This window comes from Corvus moneduloides, chromosome 8 (assembly GCF_009650955.1).
Source record: "Corvus moneduloides isolate bCorMon1 chromosome 8, bCorMon1.pri, whole genome shotgun sequence".
In the NCBI taxonomy this organism is placed as follows: Eukaryota; Metazoa; Chordata; class Aves; order Passeriformes; family Corvidae; genus Corvus; species Corvus moneduloides.
Genome location: NC_045483.1, coordinates 34765332 through 34793112, shown reverse-complemented (window position 1 = coordinate 34793112; position 27781 = coordinate 34765332). Strand labels below are relative to the sequence as shown.

The window sequence follows — 27781 nt, the reverse complement described above, 5'->3', positions numbered from 1 at the left end:
TCATCACCCCAGCACCAGCTGGCACACTGCCACCCCAACCCACCCGGCTCCCAGCATGCTCCAGACTGCAGAACTGTGGGAAAGGAACACAGCCCAATCAGTCACGACAACTGCTGCTGTCATCTGCTCCTAAACACCAGCTTTTTATCACCTGAATCACTTGCTATTCCTTGCCTGTTTCCCATTACCTACCAAAAGTCGGAAATAGCATGGAAGCCAAGAAATCCCACATTTCATCTGCTACTCCAGGTTGTAGCCCCTGTGTTACACAGCTACACAACAGCTGGGTGTTATTTAGGACCTGCTTACAGACAAAAGTTCCATGTCTCTACACAAAGTTTAACACAGTGTTACCTTCTTCAACAAGGGAAATGCAGGTCCTGCACCCGGGCAGGAACAGCCCCAGGCACCAGCACAGGCTGGGGGGTCCCTGCTGGAGCAGCTCTGAGGGGAAGGACCTGGGGTACACCGAGCTGTCCCTGAGCCAGCAGAGTGTCCTGGGGGTCCTGGGGGACACCGAGCTGTCCCTGAGCCTGCAGAGTGTCCTGGGGGTCCTGGGGGACACCGAGCTGTCCCTGAGCCTGCAGAGTGTCCTGGGGGTCCTGGGGGACACCGAGCTGTCCCTGAGCCAGCAGAGTGTCCTGGGGGTCCTGGGGGACACCGAGCTGTCCCTGAGCCTGCAGAGTGTCCTGGGGGTCCTGGGGGACACCGAGCTGTCCCTGAGCCTGCAGAGTGTCCTGGGGGTCCTGGGGGACACCGAGCTGTCCCTGAGCCAGCAGAGTGTCCTGGGGGTCCTGGGGGACACCGAGCTGTCCCTGAGCCTGCAGAGTGTCCTGGGGGTCCTGGGGGACACCGAGCTGTCCCTGAGCCTGCAGAGTGTCCTGGGGGTCCTGGGGGACACCGAGCTGTCCCTGAGCCCGCAGAGTGTCCTGGGGGTCGTGGGGGACACTGAGCTGTCCCTGAGCCCGCAGAGTGTCCTGGGGGTCCTGGGGGACACCGAGCTGTCCCTGAGCCAGCAGAGTGTCCTGGGGGTCCTGGGGGACACCGAGCTGTCCCTGAGCCAGCAGAGTGTCCTGGGGGTCCTGGGGGACACCGAGCTGTCCCTGAGCCTGCAGAGTGTCCTGGGGGTCCTGGGGGACACCGAGCTGTCCCTGAGCCTGCAGAATGTCCTGGGGGTCCTGGGGGACACCGAGCTGTCCCTGAGCCTGCAGAGTGTCCTGGGGCCAAGGAGGCCAATGGGATCCTGGGGGCAGCAGGACAGAAGAGCATTCCCAGCAGGGCAGGGAGGGATCCTGCCCCTCTGGGCAGCCCTGGAGGCACCTCTGGAGTGCTGTGTCCAGCCCTGGCTCCTCAGCACAGCAGGGCCAGGGAGCTCCTGGAGCGGGGCCGGCGGAGGCTGCGCAGCTGAGGAAGGGCCTGGAGCAGCTCCGTGCCCAGCACAGGCTGAGGGAGCCGGGGCTGCTCAGCCTCGAGAGGAGCCCCAGCTGAGAGGGGCCCTCAGCCCTGGCTGTCCCTGGCTGCAGGGAGGGCTCCGAGCAGGGCCCGGGCTCTGCTCCGGGGCCCAGCAATGGCACCAGAGCACCGGGCAGGGCCTGAGCCCAGCAATTGCCCTGCCCAGGAGGCAGAACTGCTGCCCTGGGCAGTGCCCAGCCCTGAGCACATTGGCCACAGAGGCTCTGGGCTCTCCTCCCTGGGGCTGTTGCAGAGCTGTGTGCACACAGTGCTGTGCCTGTGCTCCGCGATGGCCCTGCTGGAGCTGGGAGGAGAGAGCAGATGCCCACTGTGCTCCCTGCAGCCTGAGCCATCCTGGGATTCCTCCAAACACTGCTTTAATAACTCTTCCCTGAGCCAGGAGACGCTGTCTTTAATAACTTTTAATAAGCTGGGTTTTATCCAGCCTCCTTTGAACCTCTCACCTTCCGGCAACATCCTGGCTGCCAGGAATACCACAGCATAACTGTGCACCACCGAAAGAAAAACTTTCCCTTGTTATAAGCTCATTACTTCCTTGATTTTTTGAGTGAGGAAGGCCTGGGTACAGTCATCCTCTTTGGAGGATGCAAAGCTCCCAATCTGCATAACATTTCTCTCCTCGCTTCTCCCCCTCACCATTATTTCTGCTCCACACTAAAGAGACAAAGTTTATTTATGTCCTTTTATACAACAGCTGTTCCATGCCTTAGATTGCCTTCATCATCCTTTGCTGAACCTTTTTCCTTTTGGAGATGGAGGATTCAGGACACGGAGAATCATGGAGAAAAAGGTAGTTTTTTAAATTATGGGGTTTTTACAGTAGCTTTTTCTGTTCTCTACTCCTTCATTAATAATATTTATTCATTTAGTATTTTGACTTCACAGCTATTTGCAGTGAAAGGACCTCCAAATGCAGAGAAAAGCCCCCCTAGAGCAGAATAAAACCTAAAACTAATGAAGTTCTGCCAGTGTTGCAGGAACAAGCATTAGGCTTCTGAGACAGGAAAGAGCCTGGAAAATGCAGTAACCTCTCAATATCTCAAAACAGCTGCTTCCAAAACTTTTCTTAAACCAGAGCAGCAGAGCAAGGAATTAACCACATCCCTGGCTGTTCATGTGCCTTCTTCCACTCTATCTCAAACTGGTTTTTGGTAAAAAACATCAAATAAATACATATACACACACTTTGGTCACCTGTATTTATTATTTCCTCATGCAGCACCAGCAAAGTGACCCCCAAGGAGGCACACAGGAAATAACCTGGTTTTTTATTAGTAAGCAGCTGCTGCTCTCCAGCCTCACTGACCTTGCAGCACACATCTGATTCCTGCTCAACACTCCTGGGTTTCCTCTTCTTCTCACGCGCAAACAGTCCTCACAGGTCTGTGTCATCAATATTCACAGTACACCCAGGGGCAGAGCTGCAGCCTCCAGCTCCTGCTGGGACACAGATTTGGGTTTTTTTCCTGTTTTCAGCATCTCGAACTCACAGGATGACAACACAGGATTGCTTTGAAGTGTCCATTTTCATTCCACCTCAAATTACCACAGAGAAGCAGACCTTGGCTGAGTGTCAGAATTGCCCCAATAAAACTAAACAATCAGTGCATCTACATGGAAAAAATAGGAGGTTTTTTTGTCATTTTCCAGACAAACAGAGAACGAGCTTCAGATTTAGCGTGACTTTTGCAAGGATGGTGCCTCCTGCACAAGCGAGAAGCAGAAGGAGGCAAACAAAACTGTGCTGTTTTATTAAGCTCACTTATAGAGATGATCTAAGTTTTCAGACTTGCTTTTTGCAAGGCTGTAGTGTAAAAATAAAGCTGTTCCTTGGGGCCATTTGTCAGGAACTCCTACTGCACAGTTTTGGATGCTGGATGGAACAGACAGGAAGGACTTGTGATGTGAAGTGGGCTTTCACTGAAATGAGCATCTAGAACCCCACCTTGAGAAGAAAGAGAATGAACAGGTCCATAAAAACCAGACTTTCTTCGATATTCCACATGGAATTTCTGGAGGAATTTCTGCATGGAAAGGGTGCTCAGGCCTTGGCAGGGGCTGCCCAGGGAGCTTTGGAGTGCCCATGCCTGGAGGTGTCCAAGGAAGGGCTGGAGGTGGCACTCAGGGCTGGGGACAAGGTGGGGACTGGACACAGCTTGGACTCGGTGGTCCCAGAGGCCTTTCCAACCCCAATGATTTTATGAGCCTATGAATTTCAGGTGTCAAAGGAGTTCTCCCCTGTAAAATCCAAACCATATGTCCGTGGGCTGTGGAACAGCATTCCTCTGCTGGGGGCCACCCTTCAGGCACTCAGGTTATTGGGTGCTCTGTCCCGTTCTTTTTCCAGGAAGTCACCTCTCTCTAGACCATTTCTCCCCCCAGTTTTCCCAGTGTACAGGGACACCCTCCTGCCCTGCCCATGTCCTCAGGGGTTCTGAGCAGAGAGCTCACCTGCTGGCTTTGAGCAATCCTCACAAAGCACCAACACAACCTCGTGCTGAATATTACTGGAGTATGAGAAAAATCATTTAGAGAGACAGCAGCTACAAGAGAGCTCCTTGCTTCATCTCCTTTGTAAACAGCTACAGCTACAAAGGAGCTGGAGGCAGAAGAGACATCCCTACAGCTGCTGACAGGTAAGTTTATTTGAGCTTCAGTGCAAGCATTTCAAGATGAAAGAGCACTACAAGGGTGCTGAAAGACAACTGACAGCTTGAGGAGTATGCACTGGTTTTCAAATAGTTTCTGTGATGTAGGGTAATGTTTATGATCACAGCATTCACTGGGAATTAGATCATCCATTTAGCAGCAAGTTTGCCTGATCAACTGTTTGGGGACTTCAAACAGATCAGCAGAGCTGGAGACAGTGTCTTCTACTCAGCTGCCTTCCCTGAGAAGCTGCACAGAGACCCAAACTCAGGCAGGGAAACCATAACAAAACATCGAGAACAAGCTGAGTGCTGCCCTTGAATTTGGGAACCAGCACTAGGGCAGGGCACTCCTGCTGGCACAGACCACCAGCACCCTCAGCTACTCTGGATCAGCACCAGCACTCACAAAACACCTGAAGCCACCCTGTCAACTTAGCCTAATAATGACACAGCCCTTGTGCAAAGCCTGTTCCTCGCCTTTCTACATGAAAGGAATGAGAGTCTTGTCTTTAGAAACAAGCTCTGGGCCTGCTGGTTGATGAAAGTAGCACTGAGAGATAAAAGAAACAATGAGAAGGGGTCCACTGGTTGAGGAATGGAAAGAGATTTGTCTCTACAAACAAACTGCAGGTCTGCTGATAAATGATATTGGATATTGAGAGATGAAAGAAACAATGGGAAAACCATAAAATTCAGAAGGAACTAAAAATAAAGGGGGGGAGGTTTATACATTAGAAGAGAGTCTTAGGTATTAGGCATTCCGGGAAGTCTGTACCTCTCAAGTACCTCAGCCAACGGAGAAAGAGAGAGGGAAATGTGATCAGGAAATCGGGATAAAAGGGGGGCTGCACCCTCCAAAAATTTGAGAGACCCCAGGGGAATGCCCCATGGCCTCTCCCTTTATTCAAATAAAGTAACGGGACTCCTCTGTCTCCTCTTTGGACACAAACCTCTGGTGTTGGTGGGTTAATTTTCCTGACATGCATGTGCCACACACGGCTCAGGGAGCTCCTCAGGCTGCATTTGCATCAACTGTCCAAGAAACTCTTGGCAAAGCTGGGGGAGTTCAGTGATGTGTCTGGAGGTGGCTGTAAGGATGCTCCACAATGCAGGGAAGGGCGGGGAGGAACCTGGAGGTGGGAGCACGCTCTGGCCAGGAGGATATTTAAGCCTGGCGGGATGCAGCTGGGATGCACACACGCTTTGAACAGCTGGGACTGTCACACAGGACTCTGGTGACAGAGCAGACATCCTGTGCTGGGACTACAAAATCCCCCAGCATGTCAGTACCAAATATTTCACCCACCCTTTGCTGTGTATTTATCCCTGCACAGCAAAATATGTGAGATGCAACTTTTTGTCTTCCTAAGCAGTACAGGAAAATCTGTCAAAACAGTTGCTGACAGCCTTTCAACTGCTCATTGGGAATGGGACAGCAGAGAAAGGGCAGTGCAGGCCGGGAAAAAAAACCCTTTTTGTTTTCATGCCTCTTGCAAACACAGAGAGAAACATTTAAGGAGTGAACTGAAACAAAACATCTTGTGCAAGAATCCCAATAACCCTATTATCTGCTGAACAATAAAACTGCAAAACCGTGGAGCCATTTTAAACAAGTGCATCTGTCATTAAAATAACGAACGAATGAGTCAGTACTCAGCCAGAAGGAGATTTTTAACAGAATCCCAGACTGGTTTGAGTGGGAAGGGTCCTCAAAGCCCATCCAGTGCCACCCCTGCCATGGGCAGGGACACCTTCCACTGTCCCAGGCTGCTCCAAGCCCCAATGTCCAGCCTGGCCTTGGGCACTGCCAGGGATCCAGGGGCAGCCCCAGCTGCTCTGGGCACCCTGTGCCAGGGCCTGCCCACCCTCCCAGGGAACAATTCCTTCCCAATATCCCATCCAGCCCTGCCCTCTGGCACTGGGAAGCCATTCCCTCTGTCCTGGCCCTCCAGCCCTTGTCAAGAGTCTCTCTCCATGTTTCCTGTAGCTCCTTCAGGCACTGGAAGGTCACAGTGAGGTCACCCCAAAGCTTCTCCTCTCCAGGCTGAACAATCCCAGCTCTCCCAGCCTTTCCTCCCAGCAGAGCTGCTCCATCCCTCTGATCATCCTGAAGCCTCCTCTGGACTCTCTCCAGCAGCTCCAGGCCCTCCCTGTGCTGGGCCCCAGGGCTGGGGCAGCTCTGCAGGTGGGGTCTCACCTGAGCACAGGGGCAGAGGGTTTAATTCAACATGGGAACAGAGCCTCTTCCATCCACCTAAGGACTGAGGCTGGGGGAAAACAACTGATTAATAATCCAGCTTCCCAAAAGGCACAAACCCAGGGGTGCTGCCCTCAGCCTGTGGCTCCTGGGGTGCAGACCAAGAGGCACCTTAAATCTCTCAGCATGGTTTGAACACAGCTCTGCTGATTGCAAAGAAAGTGGAGAGCAAAACAAGATTAGAGCTCAGCGAGACAGCGTGCCCCTCGTGAATCCAAACAAACAAGACGTTTTGAACTATTTCCAGTATGACTTCAGCACAAAATAGCATTTGCACGTCAATGTAATAGCTGATGGTTTAACTGCTTGCTAAGGGAGCAGTCACGCACTGCAGCCCCGAGTTCAGCGGCAGCTGCTTGGCCTTCAGAGGAAGCAAACAGAGCTGCAGAAGAGCAGTGCTGCACTTGAAAGCCTTCCAGAGAAGCACTAAATGTATTTAAGCTCACTCCTGAACCCAAGGAGAACACGACCTGCCCCGTCCCCAGATGCCTTGGGTGGATGATGAGACCCTTGAAAGGAGCTGGGATGGCAGCAGCCATCAAATCCCAGCTGGAAGCTCGAAGGTACCAGAGTCAGGGAGAAAAACGAGCCAAGGGGCACAAGTCCAGAGGATGAAACACAGGCGGGGAAACCCATTTTCCCTTTGAACCTATGCAAGGACTGGTGACACACCCTCACAGGAAATCCTATTACTGGGGGCCCTAAACCATGAATCAATCCCGGAGTCATTCACAGCCAGCCTGAGGACAAAGGAACAGTCAGATGCTAATTCAGGCCACAAAGGTGCAGAAGGAACGTTCCCTCTTTGGATTAAGGATTAATCATCAGCACAGCACAGTCTATTTTCATTAACTGCAGCCATTTCCTGCTAGCACATCCTTTCCATTTTCCAGGAAACACGGGAGCAGCTACACATCTGAAGGCAAATAAATTAGGAGACAAGAAGAAAATTACCCACAGCACCCAGAACAAGCCAAGCCATTGAGTAAGCAGCTAGAAAATCTACCAAAACCCATTTTGATTGATCCAACAAATTGAACACAGGGAACATAAAATTTCTGCTCCAAAATTCCATTAAACCTTTAGTTTTGGGTAAGTGCCAAAGATGTCATTGCCCAGAGAGGTTGTGGGTTCCTGGAAGTGTCCCAGGCCAGGCTGCACGGGGCTTGGAGCAGCCTGGGACAGTGAAGATGTCCCTGCCCATGGCAGGGGGTGGGATGGGATGGGCTTTGAGGTCCCTTCCAGCCCAAACCATTCCATGATTCTACATTACTCTCCTTGGACTCTTCTCTCTCCTCTCAGTGCACTATCACTCCATTACCATGGGAGGAGGCAGCAGCACATCAGACTGGATACAGGCTCTCTTGGGGGATTGCATGGATTCACCCTTCACTCTCCTTGCATTTAAAACACAGCCTGTGGGCTCAGTGTTTGTACCAAAAGCACCCAGGCAGATCCTGCAGCACCCACTTAACATCCCCACTTCTGCGGGATAGTTTCGATGCACGCACCTGGAAAAAGCTGGGAGGAATCATAAAACCATTTAGGTTGGAAAAGACCTCCAAGACCACTGAGTCCAACCTCCTCAGTCAGCAGCAGCTTCAAGCCCAGGCTTGCAGCAAAACAAACCAAAGGTATCACTTAAAAAGCCAATGTAACAATGAATGTGTGGCCTACAGAGGACACAGAAAAGCTCTACAGTCACATCCAGTCCTGTAGGTGATTCATGAACTCCTCCCAAGGTGCTTTTATGTGCACAACACCCAGAAACCAGACACCACTTTTACCAAAGATTATTTGACACTCACAGAGTGGTGGGGCTTTGGGGTTGATGGCGTTTTGAGTTTGTGGGGGGTTTTTTTGGTGGTGATTTTTTGTTCATTTCCTATTTAAACATCTGCTCTAGCCAACTGTTGCCCACTTACCTGGGGGATGTCACTACTGAATGTTCTGCACTGGAATTTACTGTTAACCATTCCAAGCCTTTGCTGTATTCATACACAATTCCATTCCTGAGCAAACAACTTGAGCACGAATATTTTCAAAAGGCTGCACATATGCTCTGTTCCCATGGAGCTAAATTTGGTAGGTTTGAGCACACCTGGCTGTAACAATCTGAAACAAAAATCACTGAGACACAGTGATTTGCCTGAGTTCCAGGCATAAACCCCTGCTTTCCACTGCTTTAAATAGTCCCTGTTACACTGTGATTACACAGCAATCAATGCTTGGTTTGCTCTCTGAGCCCAGGGTTTCTCCTTCATAGCCACTGAAATTCAAGTTTAAAACAGAATTCAGCAAGCAGCTCTGTCAAGCACATTCCGTGCCAAGCTGGAGGATGAGTATATTTATATAACAAAAGGCTTCCTGGATTATTTTAAGGCTCAAGTTCTGCAAAGGGAACAATTGACGAAAGGGATGTTTTTCCTTTGTTTAATAAAATAATACTCGTACCAAGAAGGAAAAAAAAGCCATTGAAGAGACAGCAGTGCCTTGATATTCCACGATGTGAGATCCCTGGATGTCAGCATGTGCTCTGTGACCCCACAGGTACAGAATGAGTCTTGTCACAGACTGAGATAAATATGGGGAAAACCACAGAGGTCCCAGACATCAAGGCACCTGCAAGTGAATACCTGCACATAAAGGACAAGCTGTGCCACAGAACCATGGAATCACAGAATCATTTGGGTCAGAAAAGCCCTCCCAGCCCATGGAGTCCAAGCTGTGCCCGATGCCCACCTTGTCCCCAGCCCAGAGCACTGAGTGCCACCTCCAGCCCTTCCTTGGACACCTCCAGGCATGGGCACTCCAAAGCTCCCTGGACAGCCCCTGCCAAGGCCTGAGCACCCTTTCCATGCAGAAATTCCTGCTGCTGTCCAAGCTGAGCCTCCCCTGGCCCAGCCTGAGGCCCTTTCCCCTTGTCCTGTCCCTGTTCCCTGGCAGCAGAGCCCGACCCCCCCGGCTGCCCCCTCCTGTCAGGGACTTGTGCAGAGCCACAAGGTCCCCCCTGAGCCTCCTTTGCTCCAGGCTCAGCCCCTTTCCCAGCTCCCTCAGCTGCTCCTGGGGCTCCAGCCCCTTCCCAGCTCCGTTCCCTGCCCTGGACACGCTCCAGCCCCTCAATGTCCTTCCTGGATTGGGAGCCCCAGAACTGGACACAGCCCTCGAGGTCCCTCAGCAGGGCCAGCACAGGGGACAGGCCCTGGCTTGGGCAAAGGGAACAACCCAACAACACAGACCCAACAACCCCTGCTTTGAATCTTTTCCCTTTAACACAGAGCAGAGCAGCCTCTTGCACTGCACTTGTAGATGTTCAACCCCGATTAAAGCTGCATTAAACTTTAAGTAATAGATTCCTGCATTATTCATCACAGCTGTGTGTTGGATGCAGAGCAAACAGAAGCTGAATCAATACAGTGCCAGGAGCTTCAGGTGCCTGCTCAAAGTATCTCCTGCTCTCAGTATTCAGGTAGTTGAAGAAGGTTGGGCAAAGTAGGAATTTTTCCTGACTGCTGTAAACTGGTATCACAGTTTGTCCAGAACAGCTGTGACACAGAGGCAGCTTCCAGAGAGCAACAACTGCAAAAACCTGCTCACAATTCACCTGACCTGTGACATGCAAAAAAAAAAAATCAGTTCCCTCAATTTCAGGAGCCTTAATATTTAGTCACAGCACTTTTCTCATGATTTCTGGTGGTATTTCTTACAGATTCTGTAGAAAAGCCCCTGAACATCTTAATTATACAACCTTTGAGATCCAGACAGATGCAGTACTGGAACAGCCACAGGAGAAGGGCTAAACCCAAATTTTCCAAAGACAAATACGCTCAGGGCACCTGCAGCTGGATTAGGAAGAATCACAACTGAAAGCTGCTTTTCTGCTCTGTCTCCCACCACAGCCTCTCAGAATCAGCCAGCTAAGGCTCACTAATATTCCAGAACATTTGGGGGGAAAAGGCAAAAGGTTTCCCAACTAGGAATGGGAGGCACAAAGGACTTGGTTCACTCCCAGTGCTGGATACTGAGGCTGCACACAAACAAGTAAGTAACAGCTTTTAGAACATGCTCTTTCTCAACATCTTTACACCCAAAAGCTCCACTTTTATTTCCTGCTTCTCACTACACCTCCCCTCTAGCTCTTCAATCAGTCACGGAGCTTTCCAGCACGCATCAAACCCAACAAAACCACGACAGATCTTATGAGATGCCTTTCAGCAAATCCTCACACAGCTTCAAAGCATTACTGGAAGACAAAAACACAACTACAAGCAGCAAGAAAGGCCCCTACACCCCATTTATTCTCTCTGTGCAGGTCATCTATCTATGTCAAAGCCAGAGCTGAGAACAGAACACAGGTATTCCAGCCCCCACTCTGGCTGTCTTCCCAATATATCACTCCAGTTTCCACAGCCAGAGGGGCAAAGATTTCCTTACAAGCAGGGTTTTGAGAGCATTTATCCACAATCTACATCTTCCAGCTTTGCTCTTAGTCATCCTTCCCTGGAAGCAGGCAGAAGGAACTGATCTAAGGGATCTTTCAGCTGTCTTTCCCCAAGATTTTACAATGTAACACCGCAGTTAGACAGTCTGTGAAACATCCCAAGCCTCCAAAACAAGAACTTGCCCGAACCCAGGTCACAATAAACAAGGCACTGAATGCATACACCACTCCAAAGCACACGTGCTTGAAAACACGAAGTGAGAGATGCCCTGACCTACCTGAAACTGCTTTTCTAGCCAGAGCCCTCGATGCATCAGCTCAGAAGCTCATTTGGAACAGGAGGGTCGAAGCTCAGACCTGCGGCTGGCAGCTTCTCACGCAGCCGTGAGAGTCCCTGTTAACAAAGCACCAAACAAATAAAAGTAAGGACATTTAAGAGGCAGAGCTAACAGCAAGCCTTCACTGAAGCATCAGGAGTTGTTACAGTGCAAAGATGACCTCAAGGTCTAACAAGAGTGGGGATACACGGGAAAGGCCATGCTAACACGGAATCATGGAATGGTTTGGGTGGGAAGGGGTCTCAAAGCCCACCTCATTCCACCCCCTGCCATGGCAGGGACACCTTCCACTATCCCAGGCTGCTCCAAGCCCCATCCAGCCTGGCCTTGGACACTGCCAGGGATACAGGGGCAGCTGCATCTTAAAAAGAGTATTTCCCAAAGGACTCAGGGAGAGAGAATATCCTTGTGTCCAAACAGGCCTAGATTGGGACAACCACCCCCAGAACAATATGGGAAACAGAATTGCCAGAAATGGGCTGCTGACCACCCTCCCACACCCAGAGCACCTTTCCTTAACTACAAGAGCAATCCAGAAAACTCTTGGGATGCACAAGACCCTGGCTCCGAACCCAGGATCACACAAGGTGTGATGAGAGGCAGCAAAGGAGGAAGGCTGGAAGCCTTTCCTGATAGTCTCCAAGATAACTAGGACCATTTAGGAGAGAGGAAGCACTTGCACAGAAGCAAACCCAAAATCCTCAGGTGGCAGCAACCCAGGGACCAGGTTTCACCCCATCCCTTCCCCACCTCTTGCACAGTCAAACAGAGCCAGCAGCAGCATGCAAACCACTCATCCCACCCAGAGAAGCAAACCCACTCTTCATCCAACCCCTCCAGCCTCCAAGGGAGACAAAACCAGGGTGGAGATTCAGAATAAAACCAGCCTCCTGTGCTCTGTAGGGCTCTTCCAACTCAGCTTTCACTCTCAGATAAAGGAAAACCAGACATCTCCCTGCTCCATTCCCATTAGTTAGAAAACTGCAATTCATACGTTTCCACTTCAATACAAGCCGGGGAGGAGGTGGGGATAAATAAATCCAATTCTGCTTGTTGAAGCAGCACCAAACCCAAGGAGCTGTCTGCCAGGAAGCAGGCAGCTGGAAGCCTGGTAACTCTGCTTTCTTGGGACTCCTTTTTAACTGCGTTTAGGATTGCTTGAAAATTCACTTCTGGGTTTTCACACTGCCTCACCTTCAGGAGTAAGCCACCTGAGCACTGCAGGGAGGGGGACACCAGGCACCTCCACCTCCAGGCCAGGAGATTCCTCTGTGCCACAGGCTGGAAGTCAAACAGCTTTTGTCCATCCGGAGGGAGCCATGGAAAAGCCAGGGAAAGCCTTGCCGGCCTCCTGCCCTGCCTGCTGTAGGATTATGAGAGGTGTCACCCACCCCAGGAAGGAGCCGTTTTCATGAGTAACTGGCCCTTATCTCGGAAGAGCAGCCCTCCCCAACTTACCACGCTCGCTTATCTGCAGTTTCCTGAGCCCCCAGAAGCCGCCCATGTGCCGAGAGCCTGACCCACAGGAGGAAGCCAGCCCGGGAAAGCTCCACGCCCTGTGTGCCCCCTCCTCCAGGAAGGATAGTCCCCATGGATCCCGGAGCACAAACCGGTGCTCAGACGTTTTGAAGAGCGAGTTGTGAACCAGCAGCATTTGCTGTGAGCACCACGAGAACCCCGAGAAGCTCCCTCGCACTGCAGCCTCTCCCTCTCCAGTACAGAGCCTGCAGGGATGCGTTTCCTGCCACATCCACAATTATTTCTGGGCTGCTGCAAAGACAGGAGGAGCAACTCCAGCGACAGTCTGGGTACCAGCAGCTCTGCTGACAGCAGGACTGCGTGGCAAGGTTTGGTTAGAGCTCTTTCCTGTCTGTCCTGTGGCACACACAGCACTTCTTGTGTTATTTGCCAAACTCCAGCATCGGTGGCACACTTTTCAGAAAACAGAAGGTCCATCTGCCCCGAACCAACGAGCCTGTGTGCCAAACTCCTCCCTTCCCCTGAGGAAGGCCCTGGTGTTTGCAGAGCACTGGCTGCTGCTGTGCTGGGGACGAGCTGCCGGCTCAGGGCCCTATTTCCCTGGACTCAGCATCCCTGTGGAAACGGCTCAGCTCCTGGAGTTGCGAAGCGATGCCGAGCCGCGGCGGCACGGCACGGGACCAGCCCGCTGCTATTTTAGCACCTAACGGGACCACGCTCAGCTCTGGCTGGGCCACCCCCTGCTCTGACAGCCACAGCGTTCCCTTCGTGCAGGAGCACCAGCTGAGAGGAAACCCGGCAGGTTTTGATGCCGTGAAGATTAATGAGAGAAGTTACTGCCAGCCTTGTTCTCCGCGTCACAACACGGCTGACAACCGCCAGGCAACAGGACCCCAACACCTCCAGAGCTCTGCTGGCTTGTTCCCAGAATATTCCCCGTTTTCCAGCACCTGAGCTCACACTGTCCCCAGCACAGCCTGCAGCAGGCTCAGAGTGGGAGCTGCATCTCTGACTAATGCATCTGGAGATGTTCCAGCCAGTGGAGACCTGCAGGATTCCCAGAGAGAGCATGGGATTCCTCGTATTAATATTTAGATGTTTTCCAGGTGAATGCTGCCATCCTTACCACCCATGGGGAATTACAGCAAACCAGGATTTAGGAGACTTAAACAGCCACATCTGAGTGCCAAGAGCCACTCTTGGAGACTTTACAGAACTCCTTGTGCTGTTCACCAGCGAAGCTTTGGAGTTGAGGGTTCTCCTCTGTCTTTTCCTTCCCACTTCACACATCCACACAAGCAGCACCATGGCAAAAGGAGCAAGAGCAGGCTCTTGTCTTATTTTCTTATTCCCTATAACCAGCAAGGATCAGGAATGTCTGTGAAGGCTGGATTAAGCAGCTGAAGACTGCTTCTTGGAGAAGGCACCCCCATGACTAGAGCAGCATCTTCGTTTCACACCCTAGCACAGGGTATTTCCACATTTCACTCCTTTGTTTTCACCATTTCACCAGTACTGAAGTACTCCTTAAAATACTCTGGAGAAGTTCAGCCTAAACACATCCCCCACACAAGTTCACCAATCCGGTTTGCTTGTGGATTAAAGAAATCAAGTTAATTGATTTAGAGACAAACGTAAGGGATTTTGAGAGGACGTTCAGCTGATGTCTAAGATGTCATTTTAATCCTCCTCACAGTTAATTCTTCGAGCACAGGGAGCCAGTAAAATTTGTGGTGCAGGCCTTACACGGAAAAACATCTCCACAGGCGTGCTAATCACCGAACTATTTTGCAAATTGTTCCTAATCTACAGTTGCTTGTCTCTGCTCTCTTCCTGCAGAGACAATAAAATCATCCAGCTAATGGCAATGTGAAAGGGAAGGAATGAGCCTCATTTGGTTTAAGTAGACAGATCTGCACTAGGGAACCAATAAATAGTGCAGTGATGAACTCAGGGAGGCAGCCCAGAAACAACCCTTCCATATTTTGGGCATGGAAAGCTGGTAGGAGACCTGCCAGCACGCTGCAAACTCATTCCTAGTGTCCCAGAAAGTGAAAAAAATTGTTGTTACCACGATCCACAGCAACATAATTATGTGAATTAGCAGGATTTGTTCATGGGATTCCTGTTCAGTTCTTGCAGTATCATGGTGACCTGAACACACCCGACCTCTGCAGCAGGAGACCCCTTCCCTGTTGCCAAAATAATCACTCCTGTTTTCAGACCTCCTCCCCACCTCGTTGTTGCTCATCCTTCCAAAGAACACCTTCCAGGGCACACTCCTCTCCACAAATCTGGCCCCAGTGTTGCTTGGAGTCTTCTCACCCCTCAGGGAGCCAAGTGCCCCAGAGACACGTGGAAACCTTGGCCCTACACGGATGCCTGGGCACTAGGAAGTGACTCGGCACACGCTGGTATTTTCAACTCTCCCCAAAGCGTGAGATGCTCAGAATTCCCCAGACCCACTCGAAAATACTTTGAAGAGAAAAAGCGAAGATTGGTTAATTCTAAGAAAGCAAGTTATGACTAGGTTAGAAAACATTAGTAACATGAAACACACTGCAACTACCCACAGCTGGGGCCTTGTCAGGGTGTTCACAGCCAGACCCATCTAGATAAAAACCCAGGGTCTGATCATTCAGACCTGTTGGGGATAAGGAATTCAGGGAATGACCAGAATTATGCACTGCAATGACACCAGTGAAGTTTCCTGTTGTCCATCACCAACAGGAACTGCTTCAAATTGCTTATTACACTGCTTAATTTTACCAATCAAACTGGTGTTTGGCATCTCATGAACCATCTTCCAGTGACTGGGACCTATTCTGGTTTTGCAGGAGAATGGGGATGGAAGCTGAGGACTCCACGACAGGCATGGTCCACACGCTTCTGATAAAGGGACGGAGACAGAAATGGTTCACCTTGACCTGTAGATAACGTCAGAATTCCCAGTATGTCTAAATCCGTGACTTCACAGCCAAAAGCCTCCCTGTCAAGTTACCCACTGATTCGGAATCGAGCCACAGCAGCTTAAACTTAGCTCTTCCCATTTTGCAAGTGCTTGAAACAACAGGACCTCAGACATATCCCACCTTTTAACAGGTAATAGCTGAGACTCAGCCATTGCAAAGACAGAAATCGCAATAACTGCTTTGGAAAAAAGGTCTTGGTGGATCAGAGAGCTGAGAAACCGTAAGATTCCTAAGTTTTTAACATCAGAACAATTCCTATGAGGACGAGACTTTGCTAAGTGGAACATGATTGCTGCAGAGCAGTGGTGTGATGGCCTGGGAAGGAGGAGGGAGACAGGGACGGCTGCTGGTGCTTCCCTGCCGATCCCAAAGGGATCCCTGCCGATCCCAAAGGGAGGACGGGCAGAGCAGAGAGACAGAGCCATTTCCAGCCTGCAGAGATTACAGGAAACGAGCAGGGCACCAGCCCAGGCCTGCTGGCTGTTCTTCCAGCCCCAGCAGGGTTAAGAGCATTAGTCCAGGCTCAGAGGGAACACAATCCTGTGCTGGTGACTGAATGTCTCTTTTGTCGGCCGCCCTGCGTCACGGAGCTCGCTCCAAGGACACGTGGAGCACGGCCAATTCCACAAGGATGCCCTGGTTCTCCTGGGCAGGGAATACTTCTCAAGACAGCTAAAAACAACCTGCTCCATGAAGCACCCTGAGAGCTCCACTGAAGCGTAAAAAGCCACACCTCACAATGTGCCCAAGCAGTTCTCCCCAAGTTACTGCCGCAGTTAAAAGATCTTCGGAGTATAAAAAAATGTGCTGCTGGCACTTAAATTTATAAAGGAGGCTTCTCTGAGCTCTTAAAATATCATTCCATCCATATGTGTGTCTCATCTGAAGTAAAGATTTGCACAGTAATTGTACTGGTATCAGACCAGCAAACTTCCAGGCACGCAGTGCATGGGCAGCTATTCCATTTCGACCTTTGCAATTCACCTTCCTGCCCGGGGAAACTCCACCAAAGAAAGGCTGAAAAATGGGAAAAGGGAAAGGATCACCCCCACAGCACCTCTGGGCAGGAGTCAGCACACCCAAGACCAGGGACTACTTTTTGCAGCTTCCTTTTGGTGCTGCCAACACTCAGCGAAAAGTCGGGTGTTTGCCTCCACTATTGCAACCCTCAAAGTCAGTCACCCCAAGCTTTAGGGTTTTTATTTCCATTATAGCCTCATACAATAAAAAACCCTCAAACAAGCAAAAATACAGGAAACAAGCAAAAAACCCACTGCCCAAAGCCCAGCCCTCAAAGCTGCTCAGCTGTACCAGTTAAATCAACTTTAAGATCAGCTAAATTGCCCTGTACCAGACAAGGCTCTGCCTGAGGTTTTGGCTACTTCCAGCTCCAGGAGCTTCCTGAGCATGGATTTAGTAACCCTTTGGGAATCTCTCATCCCACCCAGTAGCTGCTCAGCTCCCCTTCACTCCCTGCAACTTGATCCCACTGAAACTCTTTGGATGCACAACATTATCTGGCAAGGAGTCGGACACGTCCCTACAGAGAGGAGTCCATGTGCCACTGCCCACTCCTTGGGATGCCACTTCCTGCTGCACCCCACCTTTCCCAGTCAGAGGGGGTGCAAAGAAATCCTTGCTGCTGGCTCCCAGGCCGTGCAGGTGGACATGTGCATGTGGGAGAGACTTTAGAAATTCTTTACTGTAAAGTAACAAATACCAGAAATGTGTTTCTCCTCTGGAAGCAGAGCAGGCTTTATCTCAGTAGGTTCCTCCATGATTCCTAAGAAGACATACCACAATTTTCCAGCACATTTCTAGCTGCTCCTACTTACTCACCCAGCAACATCCAGTGGAAATTTGGGGGAGAAAAACCTACTGCAGACTGTTCCATAAACCAAAAATTATCTGGTTACGGATGCCAGCAATTTCTCATACAATAAATGGCTTGGAATGTGATATGCCAATCAAAATTAACATTTAGATACGACACGTTGCCCCACTCCATCCCACTCCTGGCCATCAACTCTGTTAGAGGTCCTTGTTCCCACTGCACTTTTCCCAATGGCTGCATTCCACTCCGGGGGTAAAGGTTGCCTGCAAGCACTTTAAACAGTATGTGAAATGCTTTGTTTATCCACAAATATTTCAGCTCTGAGAAACATTAAAGCAAGATGTAGATTTCAGCATTTGCACAGCAAAGAGCTGCAACTCCTACAGATATTGCCAGAAAGTTTTTTCCTTAAGGCTTTCCAGCTATGAAAGACTATTTTGCTAAAGCAAAGCTATGAACAAAAAGTGTAATCTCTTAGTAACAGGCTGCAAAGGTTTCTTACAGCCAGGCTGAGGATGAAGCAAGGGTGTCATTTCTGTCTTGCTTTTTTCAGAGCAGATCATTGATTAAGCAGCAGGAAAAACCTGATCGTGCAGCAGGGAAACCCGAAAATTACAGGGTCTTCCCAGGCAAGCAGGCTCCAGAAAACCACTATCAAAATAAAGGGAATTTCCCTGCAGCCTGGCCCCAAATTTCCCTTGCAGGAGTGAAATCCAGCCAGCCTGCAGATCACCTGCCGTCCTCTGGTCTCAAAATAGTCAGGCCCACCTTAAAATCCAACTTTGCCCCTGTTGTTCAGGACAAGAGGAATCAATCACACCACAGACAGAAGCACGACTGTCACACATCAATCACAGTTCAGCTCATCCCAGGGGCACAGGGCTGGAAGACAGGAATATTAAGAATGTTTTTGCCTAAAAGCAGCAAAGCAGCCGCTCGTTCTCCAGCTCAAAGCTCTTCTCATTCAAAGGCTGCTGCAGACACGATCCCTGTTCCAGCTGAGGAAATAAAATGTGCTGGACCCTGTTGCCAAGGCCAGGCTACTGAGCCTGGGGAATGTTCCTGGAGAGGGCAGGGGACAGTTATCTCCCACTCTACTCTTCTGGAGCATTTTCCTCTGCTGTCTCCTCATCTGTCTCTGGAGGCTCGCCGTCCCAGAGCTCCAGGTCCATGTTTTTCTTGGGATATGGCTTCATTGTTTTCCCCCTGCCAGGGAATTCCCAACCACAAGCTGGTTCTGCACCAGTTCCTCACATCCATAAACTGCTCAATTAATCAATGGACTTACCTCTTTCTACTGCAAAAGCAGAACTAACCAAGTATAAACAGAAAAAAACCCTACATGGACCTTCACTTACTCCTACTGCCTTCCAAGCTGGGATTTGCCCGGTGTGATTTTAAACCAAACAGACTTTATTTCCTATTTTTTACTTACACCTGGGAGAAAAGTAGTTACACCAGGCACACTAAGTGCCAAAATTAGCTGGTTTGCCTAAATGCAGCAAACCAACCCAACTGCAGCACTTCCTGAGGTACAGACCACAAAACCAGCAGGTCAAATAAGATTCTCAAGGCTTAGTTTAAGAGAAATTTTTTAAAAAGAGGGGAAAGAACTGCCCTGCACCTCTGAAAGCACCGGAGGGGCAGAAAGGCAGGCCTGTTGTACGCCAAAAGGCTCACACAGCACCGCCAGGTTTCACAGGGCCCCTGCACCTTTAAAAAGGAGCTCTGAAGACACACTTTCCAAACCTGTGCCTAGCTCTGAAACACACAGAAGTCATCCTGCAAGAGGCACCAGAGCTGGGGCCAGTTTCCAGCCTAAGCAAAGACTTCAGCCCTTGCTGCCAAAGCACAAAGAGCAACAGGCAAAGCTGCCCTGTACCGATGGATTCAATGTCAACACTGAAGGAGACAAAGAGGTTGGAATACAAAAGTGACCTTCAGCCTCACTGTCCACTCCATTTCTTCTCCAAACACCAGTGAAATGACACAGCTGCGCCAGGTAGCCCAATGAAGTCATCAGTCTAGCCCAGGCAGAGCAAGCCCCACTGCAATGCCCTTTGAGTGGTTTCAACTGGTGACGGAGCAGTTCACGGCCACCTCACCAGAGACCTTTCCAAGCCACTGCAGAGCATGGCAGCACAGCAAATAAATATGTTCCCTTCCCTTTCAGAGATTTACAAGGGTTATCCTCACCTCAGAGAAACCATAACAACCCTTTTTGCCTTCTTCAGACCCCTGGGTTATTTTAATTTGGGGTCTGGCTGAACAGCAGGCCAGAGAGCAGGGGAGCATTAGCTCAGTCCCAGCTGGGTGATGCCAGCCTGCACTGCTCAGTCCCAGCTGGAGTTCCCTGACCAGCAGAACCCTCTCAGCACAGGGCACACACACAGCAGTGAAACCTGGAGTCAGTGCTGCTGTCCCATTTCCCACTCCTCTGCACAACACAGTTTATTTTTAGGTCGTAACTCCTGATGCAGGACAGAAAGAAAGGACGGGCACAGGCACAACAGCTGCGTGCAAACTTGGAAACACCAAGAATGAGACATTTCCACTTGATGTTTTGTTAAAACAGCTACACCCTCACCTCACACTGAGTATTTCTGGAGTCAAGATTTGTACTGGCACATGGATGTCACCTTCTCACGTGGCTTCCCCGCGGGCACAAGCTGCTTACAGAGCCTGTCACCATCCTGAAAGCTGTGCCAGGGGAGGCTCAGGTTGGACAGCAGCAGGAATTTCTTCCTGGAAAGGGTGGGCAGGGAGGTCACCCAGTGCTCTGGGCTGGGGACAAGGTGGCCATCGGGCACAGCTTGGACTCCGTGGGCTGGGAGGGCTTTTCCAGCCTAAATGAATCTGTGATCCTTGTGAACTCGAGCAGATGCTACTTTCTTGCCTCTTGCTTCATAGGGAAAGAACAGGATTGAACAAGCTGGGTCAGGTATGGAGGAGGAATATTGAGCAGGTGACTCCCGAGTGGTGGCTCAGCAAGGAAACCTCTGGTATGAGAACCCAGAAGTCAGTGAAACTCCTTTACACGTTATGCAAACCAAAGGCAGCAACCAAACTCAGTGCACCACAGGAGCATCACAGCAAGAGAGTTCCACAGCGAGACCTGGGCAGCAAGTCCTGCACAAGGCAGGAAAGAAAAGCTAAGGAAAAATCAGCAAACTGGCCATTATCAAGCACACCTCCTGCCTGAAGCAGCTCCTCTAGCTGGAGAGCCCATTTTGCACCTCAGACAGCAAGCAAGGACAGGATGCACACCTGGAAGTGCCTTCACCAGCCTGAAGCTCTGCTGCAGCTCCTTCCTCCCCTCTCTCACAGCGAGGCTTTTCATTTCTTAAGCATATCAAGCACACCTCACAAATCTCTCATAGCCACTTAAAGCCAGGGGTTAAGTGCAGCTGAAGTGAGGCAGCGTTTCTCCTATTACACTAAAATTGTCTTACATGTTGCTTTTTTCCATTCTGCTGGTGCCACAGCCATCAGAGGGAAGCAGGAGGGAGCTGGAAGGCGGCACACGCAGGAATAGCACAGGAATTCAATCCATACTCGCCCTCGGGGAGCTCTCAATTCCAGGGTGGGCTGCAGAGGAGCTTGGTGACTCGGCTGGGGTGCAGCCCGCTCCCAAATTCCACACACACAGAGCCTGGTCCCTGGGTGTCCAGAGGCAGAGGATCTGCTCTCCGTGCGCTGGGAGTGTTTTGTTCCCTCGTGGCTGTAAAACACAGCGGGTGAGCAGCAAAGCTCCTGCCAGGACATCGTGCTCAGGGAGGGACCACAGACCTCAAACTCCCAGTGGGGCTTTGCCCTCAGCTGCCCCACACACCAAATTCAGCAGGGACATTCCTCTCCTGACACTGACTCCTGGGAAAAGAGATTCTTCTGGCCACTGCAAGGAAAGAATAAACGAGCCACCTGCACACAAAGGCACTGAGGGCAAGGAGCTCAAGCTGGGCTTGCATTTGACTCATTTGTTGCACGTAAAGTTACAGGATGACACCCATGACAATCAGGTGCATGTTTAAATAGTCTAGAAACCAGCTACAAGAGTGGCGATTGCTCTGTGTTAACCACCCCTTACACTCCCAGTCTGATGCAGACAACCTCTTAAATCTCACTAAAAGATTTTAAACAGGCTTAGCACCAACATTAACAAGTGGCAGATGACTTGCTGCAGTTGAGGGCTCATCCCTGTGGGAGAACAGCACAATGTGCCCATAAATAAACTAACTCAACAAAACAAGTACAGCCGAGCCCTAAGGAAGCAAAATAAATTAAATAAATTGAAACTTCCAGCTACAAAAGTTATTTCAACTTTCAGAGGTTCCCAGAGTTTGCTGCAGAAATTTGTTTCATGTGCTGGAAGTTTTCTACCCTCTGTCTTGGCCTAAAAGCTATCAGCTTGAAAAAGGAATTTAACTTGGAAAAGGTTTCTGGACAACACACCCCTGCCAGGCTACAGTAATTGCATTTTAATCTTTCTTCTTCCAGGCATTGCTGCAACAACCTTCCTGTGCAGGTAAACAAACGGTACGGGATGGTAATTTCCCAGGCTTTGATGGGTATAGGGGTAAAAATTCCATATAAAACAAGATACCCTTTCAGAGTCAGCTTTGCAGAGCGCTCTATTAGCCAAGTCTCTGCCTTCTTCACGGAAAAAGCCCTTTGGGACAGGCAAACCCGGCCTGACACACTCTCAGCCTGAGATCCGGCACATGGCACAGTTCTGCTGGCTATGCTGCAGAGGGCACTTGCCCGAATTCCACGGCTTTCCGGGAATTCCACAGCTTTCCCCCGCCTCCCCCGGGAGCAACAGGTCAGTCCTGAGAGCTGCAACCGGGGAACACACAGAGCTTGGCTTCGAACAGAAGCGGACTGTGATCCCACCCTGGCCCCCGCAGCCCCTCCGCCCCCGCCCCACCTCAACGCTCTCACAACTCTGCTTTTGCAGTGGCTTTGGTATTTCAGCAGGAGCTGCCTTCCCCTTTCACTCCCGACAGTTTCTGTGGCAAACTTTGACAGCCAGTTACCAAACTGTGGTTTTTGAGAGACACACGAGTTCCCTGAAGAAACCAAAATACTGGATCGGAGCGGGGTGGGGGGCGGATTCACCGCTGTGGTCTGCTCCTGTTAAAAATACTGAGCTGGGAGTCTGCAGGCTGCACCTGGGTAGATGTGGTGGATTCATAATCTCTTCCTAAGCATCTGTAAACAAGGAAAACATCCCTGGCTTTTGCACTACTTCCCTTTTCGAGAGGCCATTTCCTGTACAGCATCCCTTACTCAAGGTTTCCATGAGCTTTGAAAATGCCAAACAGCCTCTTCCAGCTTCAACAGCTCATCAAACGATCCATGAAAGGTGCAAAAGCACTAAATCGGCAGGAAAGAGAAAAACTGAGCTTCACCGATGTATTTGCAAATTTGACCTGAACAAAGCAACATATTTTCTCTAAAAATTAACAGATAATAAGGTGGGAAATTGAGCTAAATCTTCCATAAAATGGAGAAGTGCTGCTGGGGCTTCAGAGGAATCCTGTGCTCAGAAGCAAGGAGCCACTATCAGTGGAAAAGACCTTCCCTGGAATGCACAGACACCCTGTTCAAAAGGGATAACGGGAACATAACACCAAGAGGAGCACTGCATAAAAACAGCAAAGTCATGACAATAAACAAACCCATCTGAAAATGGTTGGTTGTGCCCATTTCTGTGGAACAGCCCAGAACAGGGATTGTCTGCTTCCAGTTCCCAATCTAAGCAAGAAATTTAAGCTCCCTCGTCCTTAGGAATATCAGCAGTACAAGATATTCCACTTCTCAGCAAAAGAAACTTTTCCATGGCAGATTCAACGAGCCAGTTGGCCACGGTTCTGCCAAAAATGTACTTTCTGGATCCACCTCCCCCCAGCCACAGGCCCCAAAACTGGACACACCTCAGAGTCAGGAATCTGTTCCATCCCTCTAAGAGCCATCTGTAACGTCTTGGGGCTCTGGCCAAACAATTAATTCCTCCTAATTGCTGGAATGGGACCATCCCCAGCTGGAATTGCAGCCAGCTCTCCCTCCCTGCCCTGCCCTGCCCGTGGGGGATGCTGATTCCTGACTCCAGCCTCACATTCCTGCTGGGAAAAGCAGACCTTGGAACTGGGATCCCAGCGGCACTTGTGGATGTAAAGATGCAGGGGGATGTCCTGCAGGGCAGGCAGGTCACACTGACAGTCACAGGTCACAGTGACACCCGTGACTGGGGCGGGAGCAGCACCGGGATGCCTCCAGTTTGGTGCTGGCTCCTCACAGCCAGCTTGGGGAGAAGCCAGACATGTCCCCCAGCAACCAGCAGGATGGGGATCCTCCCTCCTCGCCCTCGCAGCTCTGCTCGGTGTTTTGGGTCTTAAAGGAAGGGGAACGAAGTGTGGCAAGACATCCTCCCAATCCCCACAACCCCACACTTGGAGGGGTGTCCCAGTCCCCACAATCCACACTTGGAGGGGTGTCTCAATCCCCACAACCCCACACTTGGAGGGGTGTCCCAATCCCCACAACCCCACACTTGGAGGGGTGTCCCAATCCCCACAACCCTGCACTTGGAGGGGTGTCCCAGTCCCCACAACCCCACACTTGGAGGGGTGTCCCAATCCCCACAATCCACACTTGGAGGGGTGTCCCAATCCCCACAATCCACACTTGGAGGGGTGTCCCAGTCCCCACAACCCCACACTTGGAGGGGTGTCCCAATCCCCACAACCCCGCACTTGGAGGGGTGTCCCAATCCCCACAACCCCGCACTTGGAGGGGTGTCCCAATCCCCACAATCCACACTTGGAGGGGTGTCCCAATCCCCACAATCCACACTTGGAGGGGTGTCCCAATCCCCACAACCCCGCACTTGGAGGGGTGTCCCAATCCCCACAACCCTGCACTTGGAGGGGTGTCCCAGTCCCCACAACCCCACACTTGGAGGGGTGTCCCAATCCCCACAACCCCGCACTTGGAGGGGTGTCCCAATCCCCACAACCCCACACTTGGAGGGGTGTCCCAGTCCCCACAATCCACACTTGGAGGGGTGTCCCAATCCCCACAACCCCACACTTAGAGGGGTGTCCCAATCCCCACAACCCCACACTTGGAGGGGTGTCCCAATCCCCACAATCCACACTTGGAGGGGTGTCCCAGTCCCCACAACCCCACACTTAGAGGGGTGTCCCAGTCCCCACAATCCACACTTGGAGGGGTGTCCCAATCCCCACAACCCCACACTTAGAGGGGTGTCCCAATCCCCACAACCCCACACTTGGAGGGGTGTCCCAATCCCCACAACCCCACACTTGGAGGGGTGTCCCAATCCCCACAATCCACACTTGGAGGGGTGTCCCAATCCCCACAACCCCACACTTGGAGGGGTGTCCCAATCCCCACAATCCACACTTGGAGGGGTGTCCCAATCCCCACAACCCCACACTTGGAGGGGGGTCCCAATCCCCACAACCCCGCACTTGGAGGGGTGTCCCAATCCCCACAACCCCACACTTGGAGGGGGGTCCCAATCCCCACAACCCCACACTTGGAGGGGTGTCCCAATCCCCACAACCCCACACTTGGAGGGGTGTCCCAATCCCCACAATCCACACTTGGAGGGGTGTCCCAATCCCCACAACCCCACACTTGGAGGGGGGTCCCAATCCCCACAACCCCACACTTGGAGGGGTGTCCCAATCCCCACAATCCACACTTGGAGGGGTGTCCCAGTCCCCACAACCCCGCACTTGGAAATTTGCTCAACAGCCTGACTGGGGAAAGGATGAAAAACAACCTGGATGGCACAACCCAGCTGCAAAAATGGGATCTGAAGTCCCAAAAGCAGGAGAAGGTTCTGCCCTCATCAGATGCAGCCACGGGTCTTCCCACACAGGATTTAAGATGGACTGACACACGTTGCAAAAGCAGCTTAATTAAGGGAAAAGTAAAATATTCTCCATAAACTCTAATACAAAAGAAAAACCAACACAGCCTCTAAATTTCTGATGCTGACCTTACCAAGCCAGACTTTGTTTCCTTCTTCAGCACACGAAAAATCCAGTTTATGCTTCAACGACTGAATCACCAGTTGTTAAAACCTATCTCCATAGCTTTCATCCACTCCCCGAAGTTTCTAGGAAATTCACTGCATCTGCACATGACAGGAGAATCCAAGTTTGACAACCTTGTCAGAACAACATTCCCGGATTTTGAGCACAGGAACAGCTCACACAAACAGGGTGGCAGACCTGGCAAAGGCTGGTGCTGAAATGGCAAATTCCCCTCCCCTCTTGCCATACCAAAAACCCCAAATGCAGCGCAGGGTTCCCAAAGCCGGGCAGGACTTGGGGGCTCACGGGATGGGACAGGGCCCTGAGGAGCTGGGAGTGGACATGAGAAGATGGGAGTGGACACGAGGAACTGGGAGTGGACACGAGGAGGCGGGAGTGGACATGAGGTGGGAATGGACACGAGGAGCTGGGAGTGGACACGAGGAGGTGGGATAGGACACAAGGAGCTGGGAACGGACACAAGGAGGTGGGATAGGACACAAGGAGCTGGGAATGGACACGAGGAGCTGGGAGTGGACACAAGGAGGTGGGAACAGACACGAGGAGGTGGGATAGGACACGAGGAGCTGGGAACAGACACGAGGAGGTGGGAGTGGACACGAGGAGGCGGGAGTGGACACAGAGGAACAGCGAGCAGACCAGTCCAGAAGGCCACAAGGACGCGCCGACGGGTGATTTCAAAGTGTCTGATTTTCGCTGCATTTCTGAGCCTTGCACAATCCTCCCTCACTCCAGTGACAAGAGGCAGCACCAGAGGCAGGAAGCTGAACTTGGGAATATTTGCAAAGTCACGCTGAGAATACTTCTAGTAAATGCTGTGCTTAAAACTTAAAATGTCGCCTTGCTGCACATCAACACTTACATGGAGGAATTATTTAAGTACACAGCTCTGTAGGCACCTAAGGAAGTGTCCAGATAAGGAACAGCTCTGCTCCTTCTCCTTCTCTTCCCACTTGTGTGAGGCACTGGAGGAACGGTGCTGCCCTCACCCTGCCACTGTAAATCATAGCAATAAAAACCCCAATTAAAACCAAAAAGGTACTTTGCTCCAGACAATCGTGCAGGACAATCTGTCTTCTAAGGGCCTGACTTAAGCACTTCATTTTTAAAAAGTACAGCCCAAATAAAAGAAGTAGGTTATTAAGCACCCAGCAGTCCCTTCACATAAATGTCCATGGAGTAATTCACTGCTTTTATGAAAAAGGGAAAGTTTTTAAAGCAGACCGGGAAAGGAAACAAATCCTCAGAACCAGAAGAAGATATTACTGCCTCCAGAGAAGCCACTACAGAAACCACTCCTCATTTTATTTATTTTAATTCTTCACCCATTTTTAAGGCTATAAAGACAGCAGCATCAGCATGCTCAGCTCTCCAAATTCTCCACGTTTCACTCTGCAGTGACTGTGGAAACAAATGGACTTTCCCTCCCTTCCAGCTGAAGTTTGTGGGGCCTCTTTCATGACCATCAGCAACATGAAGACAAAAGGATGCAAGAACTCTACACCACCATTCTGCACTCAAGCATTGCTCCAGCAGCCCCAAATCCAGCAATCCCAGGCAGAGACTCCACGGTGCCCGAGTACTTCTGTCCGAGAGCGAGCAGCACCAACCGATGAGGGAGCAGTCTGGGGTGCAAGTGTTACACTGGAATACACTCCACAGGCTGCACTGGGCTCTGTCCCAGCTATCCTAATTCAGGACAGTACTGGAAGCAAGCAAGTGTGAGCACTCCCAGCTGTCTGCACACATCCTGTCCCTGCACTGGCTGTTCACCAGCAGCAAGTCTCCTCCAGTTATCTCCAAGAGCAACACCCACCTCAGCTCAGTCTCCTGCAGACCCTCAGCTGCTTCTCATCTTTAAATAAAAATGAAGTCACCAACATATCAGTCCCAAACACAGAGTTTGTTGACACAGCTGACAGAGTTGCTGCAGAAGTTAGTCCACTTCAGGGGTGCAGAAAATGTCATTCATGCTTTGCATGACAAAGACCTGGAGGAAGCTCTCTGTGCTGCTGTTCCCCTCTGTGTTATTATTTCCCTCTTGATAAGGCCCTACCCTGCCAGGCAAACCACCGAGCATGTCTCCAAAACCTCATGGAGCAGCCTTTAACGCTGGAAACTGGGAATACAAGGAGAAGGTGAGGGAAGAAAAGACAGCTCTTTGACAGCCATGAATGAAATCAGCCCAGAAAGCTCACTTTGAACAGAGGTACCCCAACCTTGGCTTTCTCTGGGAATGAAATCTG

The 27781-nt window shown here is 50.8% G+C and overlaps 1 protein-coding gene across 2 annotated transcripts in view; it reads right to left on the bottom strand.

Annotated features, from left to right (window-relative positions):
* Positions 1–27781, bottom strand: part of SGMS1 (sphingomyelin synthase 1) — a 91311-nt gene that overhangs the window by 54808 nt on the left and 8722 nt on the right. Inside the window, exon 2 of one of the 2 annotated variants that reach the window (XM_032116106.1) lies at positions 11101–11216. The exons of the other annotated variant lie outside the window; for it this stretch is intronic. The gene's annotated coding sequence lies outside the window, so the exon portion shown is untranslated. The remainder of the gene's footprint in view (positions 1–11100; positions 11217–27781) is intronic. 2 annotated transcript variants of the gene reach the window in all.